This window comes from Sphaerodactylus townsendi, linkage group LG02, assembly GCF_021028975.2.
Source record: "Sphaerodactylus townsendi isolate TG3544 linkage group LG02, MPM_Stown_v2.3, whole genome shotgun sequence".
Taxonomy (NCBI): Eukaryota; Metazoa; Chordata; class Lepidosauria; order Squamata; family Sphaerodactylidae; genus Sphaerodactylus; species Sphaerodactylus townsendi.
In genome coordinates, this window is record NC_059426.1 from 117,974,082 (window position 1) to 117,992,340 (window position 18,259).

The 18,259-nt window shown below is 40.8% G+C and overlaps 1 protein-coding gene across 12 annotated transcripts in view; it reads left to right on the forward strand.

The window, feature by feature from the left end:
- Positions 1-18,259, forward strand: part of GPHN (gephyrin) — a 403,230-nt gene that overhangs the window by 180,292 nt on the left and 204,679 nt on the right. The window lies entirely within an intron of this gene.

An 18,259-nucleotide genomic window follows, 5' to 3' on the forward strand; every position in this document is an offset into this window, starting at 1 on the left:
GCTGTACTCTTGTGGATTTTCATTACACACTTTGTTGATCTAATGCTGTTATGGGAAGATAAGCATCCAGATTCAGGGGTTCTTTCACTTACAGTATCCTAAGTTACTTAAAAATAATGTCATCCTGCTTCCTGGCAATCTGTTCAAGAGCATCTCTTTGTCCTTGTCAGGACCTTTACCTGGGTTTTGCCCTCTTGGTACTCTGCATTGTAAAAAATTATATGGCATTCATTGCTTTCTGCTTTGTCTACTTGCTGGCTGTCTGGCATTGCACCCCAAGGTTTTTTTTTTTTTCCAAATGATTGCCTGAAATGATCCTTTTCATCATTGATTTCCTGACATAGGACTACCAAAGGTACTGCCCATAACTACTTGCTGCCATTTGTACCTGAGGGTTAATGAGCAGTTACCTCCTGCTGAACTTCTCCGCTTTTTTAACTGGCTAGCATTGCTCTCCTGCTGCTGTATACATCTGTTGACATCATGGAATTGCTACCCTGATGCTTTGTGCACCTGCTTATTGATTGATACTGCTCTATCAACTGATTGCGTGTCCGTCTTTTCCTTCCTGCCATGTCTGCTTGACCACTAGCTTACATTGAGCCTGTGCTGCCCTTGAAATCTGACTTCACACCAGCATTGCTGTTTTATGCAATCCTGTCTGCTGATCGTTTGCCATTCCTTTTTTTTTTTGCTTCTTTACTGCTTCCAAACGTGCAAATAAAAATGGGAGTAAAATGTTCAGATATAGCACCAGTATGCCCGTGTTCAAACTCATAAACCCACATTTTTCAGACTTTAGCTCTCTTTTTCCTTTTTTTGGTCAGAATACTCAGTCTCAACCCATAGAAAGATTGAGAGGGTGTAGATCTTATTTATAGTCTTTTCTTCAGCTATTTATCTCATAAATCATTCTCAAAATGTGTAGAGATTTACCGTGTTTCCCCGAGTATAAGACAGTGTCTTATATTAATTTTTGCTCCCAAAGATGTGCTATGTCTTATTTTCAGGGGATGTCTTATTTTTCTGTGTTCTGTTCGTCAGGCATGCTTCCAAACAAAAACTTTGCTATGTCTTACTTTCGGGGGATGCCTTATATTTCGCACTTCAGCAAAACCTCTACTATGTCTTATTTTTCGGGGATGTCTTATATTAGGGGAAACAGGGTAGTAACAAGGATACTTGCTATTATAAATTGGTGCCTATTGGAATCGTTCAATTTGGCTGCTTGGCATAGTTAATTATGTGCCCACTTTACTGATACTGAAATAAACCAATAAGATTATATTTGATGAATAGAAATGAGGAAAGGAATTGCAAAGGAGGCATTTCTAATTACTTGCTCCTAATTTTGGAAATTTTGTTCTGATGTCCAGAGTATAGCAAGTGATAACAGTGTTGGCCTTAAAGACTGAGGGAAAATAATATGTAATCAGTCCTGGTTTACTGATTAAAGAAGAGGAACTTATCTGCAATTAAAGCAGAAAGATGGAAAAATTACCCCAGGGTAACTTGGGGTATGAAACTTGTGAAATCTCACTGTTGAGGTAGTTAGAGCACACTGAGTCCTTTCCAATGGAAAAAATAGGAAAGACAATTCCATTTAATGACTGACCTTTTGGCAGTCTGGGGAAAGAGGTGGAGTTGATGAGCAAATTGTTGTCCATCAAAAATTAGTTTATTCTCAGAAGTACAGCAAAAGAGTATCAAATGTTTTAAAAGTATTTTATATAAAAATATTTTAATTGTCTTTTTTCTCACTGCAGTACTCCAATAGAAAATGGACCTTCCAAAACAGTATTTCAGTTTCAGACATACCTTAAAATGCTAAGAGTACTTATAATATTTAATACAAAACATAAGGGCCAATTCTGCATTTCACACAGTAATTTCCTGCTTCTTGATCCTGATATGCTCCTGAGATCTCCTTTCTCTTCTTTTTGGCCTTGTCCATACAGATGACATAAAACCTGACTGGACCAATATCCTTTCACTTTGCTAGTTGGATGACATTCTTGCTGAAGCTTTCATTGACGGCTTCACATTGAAGATCAGATATTTGAATGTTGCTAGAATCTGTCATACATCATTGTAAAAATTATCTTGGAATATTGTACAGCAATTTAAATTGTAAGGAATTAAAATCTTCCCTAAATTCCAGTCTTAGATCTCTGCACAATTTAATTTTCACTGTGTTTTTTTCAATTTTCATATAAGATGCTCACAAATTATGTCAGAGAAAATTCAGAATGTCTTGGAAGAATTGTCATTCTTCTGTTCTAAAAATCAGAAATCTTCCCTTTGTTGATTCTTTTATCTCTAAGGTTGCTTATAAATGCTGCTGAAATTCTTCAGTTTTAAATCAAACGGTTAGTCTAACAGGTTGCCAATAGGTTAGATTTTTTAAAAGTGCAGTGAAATAGTTCTAGTTAACTGTTATTCTGAAAATTATATCTAACCAAATATGTTAGATATTACTATCCCAACTGGGATAGTAAATTACACACAAATTCTACAGTTTATTTTAAATATAAAACCAATATATATTCAGTTCAGTGGAAGCTATAGATTTTTTTTTGTAGACAACAAAAACATATTTTATTTATAATTACTTTTCCATTTTGAAAACAGCCTGTCTAGCATTTCCAATATTGAGTTTATAACCATATTCTGTTCTCAGTTTTTGTCATATTTCAGAGCTCTTTTGTCTTATCTGCTTATCTGTGGTGGAACAACAATATTTTTAATGATTTGTGGCCTTACCGGTCTGAATCTGAATGACCACTTTTCATTCAAATTAATTTTTTTTGTTACAGTGTCTTTTTCAGGGACATTTCATATAGACCATGAGCGTAATATTTTTGGACTGATAGCTTTTGGATGAATTTCTTGCTAAAATAGAAGTTTTGTATTATTTAAGTCCATTAAATAGAATTTCAAATCCTGATTTCTTGTATGTATACTTTTCTTCCCTTCTGAAGCACCATAGTTGTGAATTCAGTAATTCTATCTGTTATAGATTCCTATGCTATCATACTTCAGTGAACAGTGACACAGAAGTTTCCTAATATAAGTTCTTGGTCCTAATAATTCAGAAGTTCTCTCTATTTTTTAGTGTAATCACTGATATCTTTAGAATCACATGTATTCCGTTCTTCTTAACCCTAAAACACCCCTTTTGTCTCTCATACTATCTTATATGAAAATACTAGCAGGGTACCCACTCTTCACTACAGGGAGTGGGAAAAGCGGAATGCAGAAATGCAAATACTCCACCCGTAAGAAATGCAAAGAACTCCACCCGTAAGACTGTTGTGGCCAGTAATATCTTGAAGCGTCCTATTTAGGGCCTCGAAACCTCATGTGTGAGCCATGGTGCAGTCATGGTGCTGGGGTCCCACCATGTGCTGTGGTTCCTATCCTGTGATCACAGCATCTGTATGAAGTTGTTGAGTCACCCTGTAGCGGGTGCAGCAGAAGAAACGGGTTGCTATGCATTGAGGAACGTGGTGTTGGATAGTAGGGCACCCGTGGTTTGGTACGTGTTGGTGAGCATGGCATCTCTGTGAACTTCGGGGTGACAGTCAGCATACTTCTGTACAGGGTGGTTGTGAACTGAGGGGTGACATGCAGAATATTTCCTCACAGCCTACCTGTGGAGTGATGGGGTGGGTTTTGCATATGCTGCAGCAGCTTCCTGGCGCTGTCTGTGTGTAATGGAATGGGTAAGTTGATGTGTGTATGTAAGGCATGTTCTCCCTTTAGCGGTTGCAGAAGAAGGAACAGGTTCCTGTGTACTGAGGAGCGCGGTGTTAAACAGGGCCCCTGTGATTCGCAACATGTTGGTGATCACAGTGTCTGTATGAATTTGCAGAAGAAGGAACAGGTTGCTGTGTGTGGAGGAGCATCGTGTTGGATAGCAGGGCACCCGTGGTTTGCTATGTGTTGGTGACAGTGGTGTCGATATGAATGTCAGGGTGACAGGCAGCATACTTCTTTGCAGTGTGTTTGTGAACTGAGGGGTGACATGCAGCATGTTTCCTCACAGCGTGCCTGTGGTGTGGCAGGGTGGGTTTTGCATGGTTTGCAGCAGCTTTCTGGCGCTGTCTGTGTGTAATGCAATCTGTAAGTTGCTGTGCGTATGTAAGGCATCGCACCAGTGGATCAAGCGTGCCTGTTGTTTGGTGGGCAGTACCACAGCTTGTCAATTTGGATAGAGTTAGAGCAGCAACGTGGCCATCACTGAAAAGTCCTGTGACATGAAGCTGTATATGAAAATGCGGAATACCAATCACTGTTAGAGTGAGCGACTCATCAAAAGAACTGGGAAGCTGTTCCATTAGTGGGTATTCTCAGTGGGTTGTTCCATTCTCTTACCCGTGAGGCAGGAGGGAGAACCCTGGAAGGGACCCTTTCCTCCAGGAAATAATTCTGATTACCCCTGGGACAGCCCTTTATAGGCTTTCTTTGCAGTTGTCCAGTTGGATCCTCAGCATCCACTGGATGCTGCAAATCTAACACATTTATAGTTTTTATAATTAGTAGAGATAAATCCTCCCCTTTAAAAAATCTGGGAGTCTGTTCTATGTCCTGTGTGAGTGGATATGCTTGAATAGTCAATGTGTTCTGATCAATTCAAACACTTCAGAAACATAATCATAAAAAGAACTAGCCTTTATTTTTCTAAAATGAAGATAGTTGCGAAGCTTTCCAACTTCTTCTCTTGAAGAATTTGTAAAATGTTGTACTGCTTTTATTGAAAAATACTATTTAGAGGCCATCAGTTTGAACCACTGTTGGGCTTGTCCTGAATATGACATTCACAGGGTAAGATGTTTGAGGGTAGTGGTGGAAACCTCTGAATGATACTGATTGTTATACCAGTTGTCAGCATCTCTTCTGATCTCATTTCTGACTAGATTTCTGGAATGAGACAGCCTTAGCCAGCCTGGTGGATGACCTTGGTTAGAGAAGAACAATAAAACCATATACGTTCATCTATATCTTTCAGGATTTTTCAGTTGTGTTGATTTGGCTAGAATGCAGCTTGGGAGCAGTGTTTTGCTGTTGCAGTTGTTCATGGAGAGCAAATCCCAGTGTGTTCCTAGGTGACTGCTGCTTAACATCATAGATTGATTAAAATCTCTATTGTCCTATATACTGCTTAAATCTACATAAAACTGCTGTGAAAGTTTTCTGGGGATTTGGTGTGTAGGGTATATTTATTTATTTGTATTTTTATAACATTTCTATGTCACTTTTCTCCTTTAAGGGAGCCAAAGCAATGTACAGTCCTGCTTTCATGACCTGTCACTTTGGTCTGAGGTATGGCTACTCACCAAACAAGATATACCTTTTCCATGGTGACACTATGCTTTGGAAATCTACATTGGGAGGCTTGGCCCATTCCCTTCTTTTCTTTTATATACCAGGTCACAATGTTATTTTTTTACACACATTTTTACTTCAGTGGTAAATGGCTACTGTTCCTTGCCTTAGAGACCTTAGAACAAATGGAGGGAGGGAGGAAAGCTACTGTTCATTGATTATGTTCCTTGCTGATTGTTGCTGTTCATCAACTTCTGTCTTTGTTTTACTGATCTGTAGTTTTATTCTTTTAATTGTGTACTGTGCTGTCAGTGACTGTTTATTTTTGTTTCATTAGATTTATTATGATTGTTAGCCACTTCAAGAGTCCTGTGAAGATGAGGAGGAATAAAATTAATTTAATTGAATAACACATTAAACAGTTATATTTGAACTTAGTGTGTTAAATTAATTTTAAGTTCCTGTTAAGTCAGGCAGCCTAATCTGTAGCCCCAGCTTACCAGGGATGGCACTGCTCCCATCCCGTCACCTCCAGGGGATTTCTGGTAGTGCAGGGAGGCAGAAAGCCCTCCGCATGGCTTAATGGATTTACACCATCTGAAAGGGAGGCATAAATCCAAGCCCTGGGCATAACTGGCTGCAAAATTGGGGTGGAAGCCAACTAACGTCAGCTCCACCCCCAGGAATGCCTCCTACATGCCCCTACTGCACCAGCAGGACTGGTGGTGATGCAGAAGTGCTGACATGGTCTCAGCTCTGCGTCTGGACATCCCAGAATGCCTCAGTGGCTACCTCTCAGTGTGTTTGTCCATCCACTGGCATAACTTCCCTGCGGAGGACAAATCTGCCGGTGCTGGCCCGCACCACCTCCACAAGACAATTCCCCCTCCTCAATTGAGCTGTTGGAGCTTTATGTGGGTAGACTAAAAGGCTTTCACATCCAGTATAATCCATTTTGGCCAAAAGGGTAAAGGAGAGCTAGCAGCTGATTTCTTGCACTTCCTTTATACAATGTGATAAATGTGTTAGTATTCTAACATACCACTGTTCAAAGCATCCCTGGAAGGGTTTTTGTGTCTCAATATTAAAGGTTCATAAAAGCTTTTTATTCACTTGCTTTCTGCCTTGCAGCCAGCTTATCTTTCCTTCGCCATAGACTTTCCTTTATGCATTGTTTTAGCCCAGTGGTTCCCAAACTTATTTGGCCTATTGCCCCCTTTCCAGAAAAAATATTACTTAGCGCCCCCTGGAAATTATTTTTTTTAAAAAAATTTAATAGCAATTAAACAGAAAGATATATGTATTAATGTTTCTACCTGTGGCCATCACCGCCCCCCTGGATCGCTGCAGCACCCACCAGGGGGCGGTGGCGCCCACTTTGGGAATCACTGTTTTAGCCCTTTCCAAAGCCACCATGGGGCAGAACAGAGAAGCAGCATTGTTTCCACATGCTGGCCAAATGGAACCTTTCCTGTGGCTTCATTTTTCTTCACTAAGCAAATCAGCTAAACAAGAACTGTAATTCTTTATCCGGGTCCTGTTGCTCCTTCCTGCCTCCCCCAGCTTATCCAGCAGCAGTGTTTCCTGCTGTTCTGGACACCATTTCCAAAGGATCAGAAGAACTTCTTGTTTTGGTGTGTGTTTTTGAACTATTGTTGGAGCAAAGGATTGAACTATCAGGCACCGGGGCGGGGGGAGGGGAAGCGGGGGAGGCAGCCTACTCAAATGGGCTCTTCTGGCCATCATTTCTGAAGGATCAGAAGGACTTTGTTTCTTGTGTGTGTGTTTTACATTCTGTAGCTCTAACATTGATTTATTGAGTTATCAGACACTGGGGGGGAAAGGAGGAGGAGTTAGCAGGAAAACTACAAGGCATGAAGGATTTAATTTTTGCCTATATTGAATTGGCTGGAATGTTTTAAATAAGAAAAAAATGACCCTTTAAAAAATCCAACAGTGCATGCAAAAGGATTCTACTTTCCCCTTATTATCTGTGTGATTTAGTTTGGTCCTACTCTTAGTTTCAATTTCTAGTTCTCCCTTAGCTAATCCTGATAGTTGTAAGATAGTTGTATGAGGTGCCTTACTTGCAAATAAAAGCTGTTGTTATGGGGCTGCTTGTTGCTGCTGAATGGACCTGAGAACTGAGTGAGTTCTCCAGCCCAATCCTTTGTGTAAACAGGAAACCCCACTATGAAGCAAACAAGGCAAGTAGTATGTGCACAAAGGACCTATGTTCCTCTAGAAATGGACTGAACTTCCTTAAAAGTTCATAAAGCTGTAAGGTATATCTTCTGAACATGCATCCATGCCAGTATCTAACCCTGAATGGATCCAAAGGAAGCAGCAAAGTGATCATAACAAATTAACATGTAGGCCATTTCTGCACGGCGGCAGAAGCAGCTGTCCACTGGCATAATTAATGCCGGTGGAAGCACAAGACCATTCGCATGGTCTCGTGCAGGTGGCACTAAAGCTGCTGCGCACCGCAGAGGCAGCTCCGCATGGAGCCGCCTCTATCCTGCATGTGTTGTTTACCTTGTCTTCCCTCCAAGACCCCAGAGGGAGGAAGTGACACACCAATGCTGCCCTCTGACCCACAGGGGTCGGAGGGCAGCATGGGAGTGTCCCTTCTCCCTTCGAGAGTGTCCCTTCTCCCTTCCCACGCCGGTGGGAAGATGTCACTAAAAAAAAAACAACACTTACCAGAGCATGTTTTGAAAGCAGCATTTTCATGCCATTTGGGAGGGTGTTTTTACCGTCCCTTGGGCGCTGTTTTTGGATTGTGCAGAACCGGCCTTAGTCAGAATCCAGTCCTCTGGGTTATGACGTAAGCATTCTTGAACCTCTTGGAAAAGCTCAGTTGGACCATTACATGCAGGCTCAATAGTGGTGGAGAAACGCTTCCTTTTCACCATCATCACATTGGTTTTGTGGACAAGTTTGGTATGATAAAAAGAATATCGCTTAGGCAGGCTGTACAAATACTTTGAATAAATTAAGATGGGAGAATCTTTTTATTGGCTATGTTAATTTGAGGAAATTTTCTTTCTTTGGCAAATGCTAATGCAGTAATTTCTTTTGTGGTTAAAGATGTTTTGATTAATCACTGAGAGTCCTTGATTAACAATCCGTTGGCCAGATACTTGGCAATGCCCCGGTGCCGCTACGCCACTGGGTTGGCCATGTGATAGGTTCAATCTTAATTCCACCATCACAGAGGACCTATTCCTTGCCGAAGATTTTTGCCTTTCAAGTCTCTCGAGGGCACCAAAAATTGGAAGGAAGGAAGGAAGGAAGGAAGGAAGGAAGGAAGGAAGGAAGGAAGGAAGGAAGGAAGGAAGGAAGGAAGGAAGGAAGGAAGGAAGGAAGGAAGGAAGGAAGGAAGGAAGGAAGGAAGGAAGGAAGGAAGAATTAATTTAGACTCAAGATCGGTTGAGGGCAATAGAAGAAAGGCTGTTGTGTACAACTATATTTTCAAATTGATGTAATAACTCTCCCAACAAATCCCTGAAATTTTGGTGCTGCTAGCCTAAAATCTGCACCCCCTGCAGGCCAAAAACTGGGGAAAAAACTAAAAAATTCAAAAAACACAAATGGGGGGTTTGAACCTGAGAACCCCCCCTTACCTACGTCCTTGGTGGTATTCTGGCTGTCTAAATGATCTGTACTCAGATCACAAAGTTTATGTGTATTACAGTGAGACAGTAGACTTACAGAGTGGGGGTAGTTGGATGGAGGGTAAGCAAACTCCCTACCCCAGCATTTCCTCTTCCTTTTATGTCTAATCAATCTACGTTATCATCCACAGCTGATACTGCCTGGTGCTTCCTTTCATTGGAGATATTAGTATAGTAGAAATATAGTCAGGAAAACGTAGACTCATGCACACTTGAAAAAAGATAAAACTTTTATTGAGGTAAATTCACATCCACTTTATAGTAAAAAGGAGACAGAAGCCTAATCTAAAGAATCCTCTTTTCTAGCACAAATGGCTCTCTAATCTATTTTCATGAATGTGGATGCCTGGGAATGTCCCTGGTACACTCTCACAGGAGAGACCTACAGAAGCATCTTCCTTTTTGCCCAAGTGAGAGAGAGACAAAACACAAAGGACACAGGAAGAGGATGAGATGTTGGAGAGAAGCTGTCAGCTTAGACAAGGAGAGGCATCCTATTCAGTTAGAACACATGGACATCATCTGCTTGTAGTGCAAAGAGATTTATAGTGACTTCTAGGGTCCAAGCATGCAGAGTTGCATTTACTCTGATAGTTTTCTCTATTCAGTAAAGTGCATTTAGCCCAGTTCACCTGTGTATTATGTAAATGGAAACTGCAGCAACGAAGCCAGGTTTTACCAATATAGGATTTTCTGGTTATATATTAGCCAGATTGTTGTTTTGCTAACTATCCACAGCTTAAAGTCAGTTATGGTTTTACATGACATCTAAAAATAAACAACTGTGTTGTAGTATTTTAATTAACCTTAAAACTTGCATTTACTTTATATTATGTTTGTAAGACCAAAGGTCATTTTGTTATTTCCACAATAGGTTTTTTGTCATTTGTGCACTGATTGTATTTGTCTTTTAAAAAATAAATAACTTTATTAATTTTCAAACATAACAATTAATATAGAGAGAAATAATTACATTCTTATAGTCTTATTCATAGTGATGCTTCTTACATACATCCTTGTCAGTTCTTTTCTATCCCTCATTAATAACCCAAGTCCCAGAAATACAAAATTCCCTTTGTACCCTCCTCCCCTCACCCACCTTGCCCACCTTCTGCCCTTTCCTTTTTACTTGTATTGTGTGGTATACAATATTAAATCTGAAATTCTGTTAACTAAACATAACACTTGGTATGTTATATCTAGTTATTACACTGATAAAAATTATTTATCGGTAATAACAAAACAATGAATTAAAATATAAATAGATAATTTTCTCGTTATATTGTTAACGTAGTTCTATTTGAATAAATTTTATGTGTATTATATCCTAAAATGTCTATCCCATTTGTTCAGATACTTTACAAATAGACTCCATGTTATATTGAATTTATCTGGGGTTCCTCTCAATCTCCATGTTAATTTATCAATTGTCATGATAGTTGTTATGTTTCTTTCCCAGTTTTCTAACGTGGGTAGTACTTTTGTTTTCCAAAGTTTAGCTATTTCACTGACTGTATTTGTAAAGTCATCATGTTGTAAAGCCATGATGTTGCCGCTGACTTACCGAAACCCTGTGGGGTTTTCATGGGAAGTGATTAAGCAAAGGTGGTTTGCCATTGCCTTCCTCTGCAAAGTCTTCCTTGGTGGTCTCCCAGCCAAGTGCCAACCCTTCTTAGCATCCGAGATCTGATATGATTGAGCTGTACTAGACCATTCCAAATCCTGCATATGATTAAGGCATGTGTGATTCTCTAATAATTCACCACAGAAACTGTACCTGTGTGGAGGTTTCTCATATGCTCAATGCACAAACCATTTTTATGTGTGTATGTGCAGAGGATGTGCAATAGACCATGAGGAGAAATGGGAGGTGTAGAGACACTGGAGTATGAGTAATTTGCATTGCATGGAGTTTGAAGATTGAATTTTAGAGGGACATATAAACTCATACTTCTGGGAGGTGTATATGAATTAATTTTCCTTAATAACCTGTCATTCTGCCTGTATTGGGGCTTGATTAAGCCTATGGGAATCCTCTGCCCACGTGCATTGTTCCTATCCCATGATTGCCTGGATTGTGTGCAGTATGTTTTAGAGATTTATAATTGTGATTTAAATGTACTAGAGAGATATTACCTGAACACTAGACTGAGGAAAAAAAGAAGCAAATACAGAGCTTTATGCAGTCAGTTGGCAGTCAGCCATTCTCTAAGCAATGTCATCTACATCAGGAATGCCTAAAATATGCTTATTTTAATGAGGTCAATATGCTGTCAGCCAAACAAAATGGGATCTCAAGCTGAGCAGAAAGTTTTCTATACTATTTATATCACAAATGTAATGGAAAAGATCTTCATCCCACATCTGTGCACTGTCTGTTTATTGTAGTGTTCAGCCCCATCCAAAGCCCTTGGCAGCAGGACACAGTGCTGCCCTGCCAGCTCCAAACTGCAAAAAACCCAGCTGCCGAAAAGCCCTCCATAGGTTTTACGGGACTTATGACCCCCATGCTCTCAGGGTGGGAGCTGAGTAATGTTGGCTCTGCCCCTGGGAAAACCCCAGCCCCCTCCCCCGTGCTGGTGTCTGATCGGGATGTCATAGAAGGCAGCCCTGCTCCAGCCTGGACTTCTGGGTTTTGAGGTGGCAGGAGTGAGGGCTGGGCAGCCACCAGCACATCTGCCTCCTTTGCTGGGGTAGGTGCCCTGGGAAGGCAAAGCTACACCACTCCCTCAAGCCCTTTTACCCCCCATGGGGCTGTAACTCTTAGGAATACTAGCCTCTACTAGTAGCTCTTCTTGTGAAGAATAGTTGCCATTTCGCAGTTCGCTCTCCCTGTGTTCACTATTGTCCCTCAATCCTTTTCCATTTTTTCAGTCAAAAGACAAAACAACAATCTGAATTTTTCAGTACTGAACAGCTGATCTTTTGACCTCAAACTTGCTGATCTTTTGACCTCAAAATATTTGGCAGCTGTAATATGACAAATTATGGAAGTCCCAGTATTTAGTTAAGCCTGTGAAGAAAGCAAAAATAGATTATTTAAAACAGTAAATTATCTAGCCACCACATTTCAAGTCCTTGTATAGTAGCATAATATTAAGTTATTGACTCACTTCAAGGAATAGGTGAAGAGTAACCTTTCTCCCCTTAATGTTTCTGTTTGAATTATGTAGACTTCCTTACCAAATATAGGCCTTTTCCACACAAGTTGTTTACAATGAATCTTGCTGCCAAATACTACTTTTTCCCAATGAATTCCACAAATGTTTTCCTTTGTTTGGTTCCAGAAATGTTTTCCTTCATTTTTTCTCTCTGTTGTTTTCCTGAGCACTTTGATTATGATGTTTTTCTATCCATTTCTGAGCCAGCTTCCCTTGAATGTGTGATTATGTTGAAATTGTCCTTATTTCTCTGCCCCACCAACCACTTAGCCCTTATCCATGCCCCCATGTAATCGCCCAACCTAACCTTTAAATATTTTATTCTCCCCCTAGCCTCCATTTTCAAAAGGATTTTAATTTTTTTTTCTCTTTGTCATATTGAACTAGTGATCTACTGCTGAGGCAGAGATAAGAAGCAGGAGTGATTGAATCAGTTTTGTCAATTTCACATAGAGCTTGTGATATTAACGTTCAGCCATAGATACAAAGAAGCAGGGGTAGTTAGATCAGCTTTGTCAATTTCATATCACACTAGAAAAGCAATGTTAAGGAGAAGATACACTATCTTCACCGTTAGAAGTGAGTGAAATTGACTTCTGTTTTCTGTGGGTAGTATTCAATGACTGAGGATTTTTTGAATTTCCACTTCAATGTAACTGTGCAGTAACACAAGAGCACCTGCTCAAAAAAGGAGGGTATTCTTTTGTGTCATTGATGATATCCCACCACCATATGTTTTCAACAGTAGCATGTGAAATAAATGCAACTGAAGAGACAAGGGGAAATACCATAGGGGGGAAGGAGCTGTGCACAATGATATCACAGACAACATTTCCAAGACATAAGGGTTTGATCACTGGGGAAATCTGTGATAAACTGTGCATGCAGAAAAGGCCGTACTCAATAATTTGTTTTAAATGCTATAACTTTTGCAAGATTAGTATTTGCTAGATACTGGAAAAGGAACATAACTCCAAATAAAGAGGGGTGGTTGGAGAAACTAAAGGAACGTGTACAGTTGAGTAAACTTACCTATATGTTACATAGTGAAAAGATAGATAAGTTTAGAAGGTTGTTCTGTCTACGATGGAAAACTGAACTTAATAGTGTCTTTATGATTTGCTTATAGAATTGAAAATGAATTTGTAAAGTTTTGTATGCAACATTCCCTTTAGTTAATGAAATTATTTTAAAGAGATATTGAATCACATATCCCCTTCTAATTTATATGCTGATGATAAATGAACTAGCTTATTACTTCTGTAACTGAAAACTCATGTAAATGTTTTATTGACATTTGTGCTCCCCTATGTCCTTCTCAGTGTTCCAGTGAGCATTCACTTGGTGATCAGAGCATTCACTTGGGGAAGACGGAACAAATGCAGTGGCTGAAATTCCTAATCTGTATATATTCTCATGTTTGAAAGATGGAGGGGGTATTGATTTTGAACATGTTACCTGTTAGCTACCCTGCTCATAAGGACTGGGTAAGCCATCCCCTTGAAGTTACAGGCAGTTTAATACTGAAGGAATGAGTTCCCTTTAGAGAAATAAAATATCCAGAAATTTTTAGGGGGGGGGTGTAGGTGTGTGTGTAAATTCTGTGGAAAATTTAAATATAATACTTATTTTTCTGTCAAGCCTAAAAATTTTTTGCTGCATTAATAACATAAAAATGGATCATTTAGCCAGCATGTAAAGCAAACTAATTGGCATATATATAGGCAATTTAATAATATAATTGTCTTAGTTTTCTGTAATGAAATTATAAATGTACCCAGTACTTGAGAGACAGTTACAAGTTGCTGTATCCTGTTCAACGTTTGCACTGTTCTATCGCAATTTTCCCATTTGAAAGGTCAGAAAATGTAAAAGTTGAAATCAGAAAACAAATTTTGTAATAAATAAAAGGAAGTATATTATGTAGACAGAAATAAACAAAGCCAGGAAGACTACCAGCATATCTGGATATCAGGTTAAACTTTATAACATTAAAAATACTAAACTCATTCCCAAAGAAGAAATCAAGAGCACCCATCAGGAAAACTAGAATGGAGCTATGAACCAGGAAGTGTTTCAAGTAGCAGGATGAACTCTCCTTCATTCATCTTGTTTCTAGGCTTGTACTTATCAATAGATTTGCCAGCATCCTTCTACTTTAAACAAGGTCTTCCTAGCAAGCAGATACACAGCAGCCCTTCAACAGGTACACATCAACTGGATTGTCAGGACTAAGTTTCAAATAGCAGGAAGGATCCTTCCCTGAAAACATACAGATCCATAAATATTATTCTGCTTCTTTTTTATTGGACCAACTTCTGTTTGTGAAATAGGACACCAGCTTGTGAGGGTAAAAACCAATGTTTTTACTTCACCAAAAGGATTCAATAGAGCAGCACCAAACTTGCTCTGTGGGTTTTTCTGTGTTCCCCTCCCCCATGGATACTTTGCTCTAGTTCTGAAAATCTACTCAAAGTCCCTAACCTGAGAACAGTCAGATGGTCCTCAATTAGGGTCAGGGACTATTCAGCTATGGGCCCTGCCTGGTGGAACTGTCTGAGGAGACCAGGACCCTGTGGGATCTGGCTTAGTTCTGCAGGGCCTGCAAGATGGAGATGTTCTACCAGGCACATGGTTGAAGACCTTTGGATGTGTCTATGTCATGAAATCAAGTCTGGGAGAGCCATGCTTGTTTCTCTAAAACCTTGGGTTCTTTTTCCAGATACTCTGAAACCAGCTGAGTTCTCAATGTTTTTGTTGAAAATAAAAACAGAAAATAATAAAACGCATGCTTCTGCCCAGGACAGGCACCATGTCCTCGGCTTCCCCATTTGGTCACGCAAGCAACCAACATTTCAGGTCTGTGTGTTTTTAAATTTTTAAAGTGTTTTTTCACGTTCTGGCCTGCAGGGGGCGCATTTTTAAGGCTAGCTGCACCAAAATTTCAGGGTACCATCCAGAGACTGTCCTGATGATACCACCCGAATTTGGTGATGTTTGGGTCAGGGGGAGCAAAGTTATGGACCCCCAAAGGGGGTGCCCCATCCCCATTGTTTTCACGGGGAATCAACAGGAGATGGGGGGCTCCCATTTGAGGGACCATAACTTTGGTCCCCCTGAACATAACTTCACCAAACTTGGGTGGCATCATAAGAATAGTTAACAGATGAAACCCTGAAAATTTGGTGTCACTAGATTTAAAAATGCATCCCTTCCAGGCACCCCAAGAAATTTGCCCAAGATTCTTTGTTTTGCAGTGACTTTGCTCCATTGTAGCCAATGGGGAATTTCTGAGTGTGTAGGCAGGCTGCACATTTTTGAAGATAGAGGCACCAGAATTTCAGTGTGGCTCCAGGAGGGCCTCCTAATAGCATCCAGGTTTTGGGGGTTCAATTGTATGGGCCCCCAAAAGGCTTATTTTGTTTCCCCGCTCCTGCACATGAAAGCCTGTGGGCTGAGTTCTTTCAGAACTCTCTCAACCCCCACCCCCCCCCCACCCAGAAGCAAAGCTCACCAAGATTGGATGCTATTACTCAAGGCCTCTTGGAGTCACCTTGAAAGTTTGGCGCCTCTTTCTTCAAAAATGTGCAGCCTGCCTCAGAAATTCCTCATTAGCTACAATGGAGCAAAGTCACTGCAAAACAAAGAATCTTGGGCAAATTTCTTGGGGTGCCTGGAAGGGATGTATTTTTAAAGCTAGTGACACCAAAGTTTCAGGGTATCATCTGTTAACTATTCTTATGATGCCATCCAAGTTTGGTGAAGTTATGTTCAGGGGGACCAAAGTTATGGTCCTTCAAATGGGTAGCCCCCATCTCAGGTTAGCTCCCATTGGCTTGGTGAAACGAGGCATTCATTTAGTGTCCCTTAACTGCTGCCATATCGGAAATAGTATCATCAGGGCAGAATCTGAATGTCTGAAATCATCAGTGCCGTAACTAAAACGCTCTAATTGCTCTCGCCCCAAAGCAAATACGCCATTGTTGTTCATGTTTGGGCGGGACATGAAATCAGACGTTGCTGTGAATCAGTACTTAAATTGCCCAATTCCAGCCGAATCTGCTATTTGTTTCATCTGAATCTCCAATAGCCCTCAAAAGGTGATACTGTTTCAGGGTGGGGAGAATCCACCCAAAACAGCATCACTTTCAATTTTGTTGACCCAGATTCTCCCTTTAAGGTGAGTTTAAAGAAGAACCTGAGCTCCTAGTTTTATTTTCGTGAAATTGATGCTGTTTTGGGGATGGTGTTTTGTGAATGATGTGACATTTGTTTGGTAAATGTTTTGCTGGGGTGATTTGTGGAATTTATATGCTTAATACCCGCTTGCACTGGCTTGGAGTTGTTTCTCGGGCTAACAACCACCACCTCATGGGGTTGTTGTGATCGGAAATTAGAAAGAGAGTTGGGGTGGGTAGAGCCATGTAAGTTTTGATCGGAATGCGAGGTGCTTTGTGAGCTGATACAAAAAAATTATTGTTTGGCCGGGTCATGGTGGGGGAGGTGGCAGCCCATGCATGTCCAGTAAATGGGTTTTGCCAGGGCGGTTTTGCACAGAACAAGCCTGAATAAGCGTTCAATACAGATATTCCTGAGCTGAATGGCACTGTTCCTTCAGGCTTTCTTCAGCCTCCCTGAGCTCAGAGTTGTTCACCGGAGCTCAGCCTGGATCAGAATCTTTTAAACCTTTGTTACTTATTCTGGTGGGTTTTCTGGGCTGTTTGGCCGTGGTCTGGTGGATTTTGTTCCTAACTTTTTGCCTGCATCTGTGGCTGGCATCTTCAGATCCACCAGACCATGGCCACATAGCCTGGAAAACCCACCAGAACCAGTTGAATCCGGCTGTGAAAGCCTTCGACAATACTTTGTTACTTACTTCCCAGGAAAACTTCCTTTCTCCCATGTACTTCCGAACAATCGTTTTGATCTAACCATTTGGCTATTCACTTTGGTTTCTCTGAGGAGCAAAGGTTTTTCACAGGGTGGTGTGAGTTCTTAGGCTTCTTCCTGAAGCCTGAAGCCCTACATCATACTCTATTACATCTTTCTTCTATATGTCCCCTTTCTTCAATATGTTCCCTTCAGTCCCATCCCCCCACCACCACCACTACAGTGTCAGCTCTGCTGGAAGCTTAGTACCATCTTATTATTTATATTATTTTTATGGGTTGTAATCTGTTTTAACTATTTCTATTTTAAAATGTATATTTGACTTGTTATTATTCACCCTGGGCCCCACTGTGTGGGGTGGGGGGCAGGGAGAAGGGCAGAATATAAACCTAAAATATAACTACTCGGGATCAACTTGTCATTCAACTGGCATAATTCTAATGCTGGTATTAGATGCTGTAGTGCAGGGGTAGGGAACCTTTAACACTCAAAGAGCCATTTGGACCCGTTTTCCATGGGAAAAGAAAACACTTGGAGCCGCAAATAATTTTTGACATTTAAAATAAAGATAACACTATATGTATTGGGGTTTTTTACCTTTTACTCCGCTCATTCTGAGAAGCGCATGGATGTGTCCGCCCTGCAGGCAAGGATGGGGCCAGCGGCTCGGCCCTGCACGGACGCGGGGAGAAACACCCGCCCGCTCAAACAGGGTGAGGCTGAGATTGGGGAAGCCCCGGCTGACTCCCGGGTGAACCGTGGGCAGTTGGTGCGCCCGCCCTGCTGCCTGCAGGGCAGGCAAGGATGAAGCCGGCAGCTCGGCTCATAGAGCCGCAGTGCAAGGGCAGAAGAGCCGCATGCGGCTCTTGAGCCGCAGGTTCCCTACCCCTGCTGTAGTGAATGTCACATGCAGTGGATAAAACTGCTTAGATGTGCTTTCTGCCTTGCCTGTTTTTAGTGTTGCATAGCCCATACATATTTAATCATCACATTGCCTTCTAGTCAAATCTATTTGTCAAGGTTATTTTTCTTGTGAAGTTAAAGAATGAGCCTGAATTCTGTTGAAGGGCTTCCTGGGCTGCATGATCATTGTTTACGAGGGGATTTTTAAAAAGTCTTTCACTAGCTTTGAAGCTTTTTTAGAACTAATGAAATCTTCTAAGAGAAAACACACTTCGCATACAACTTGACCTAGGCAAA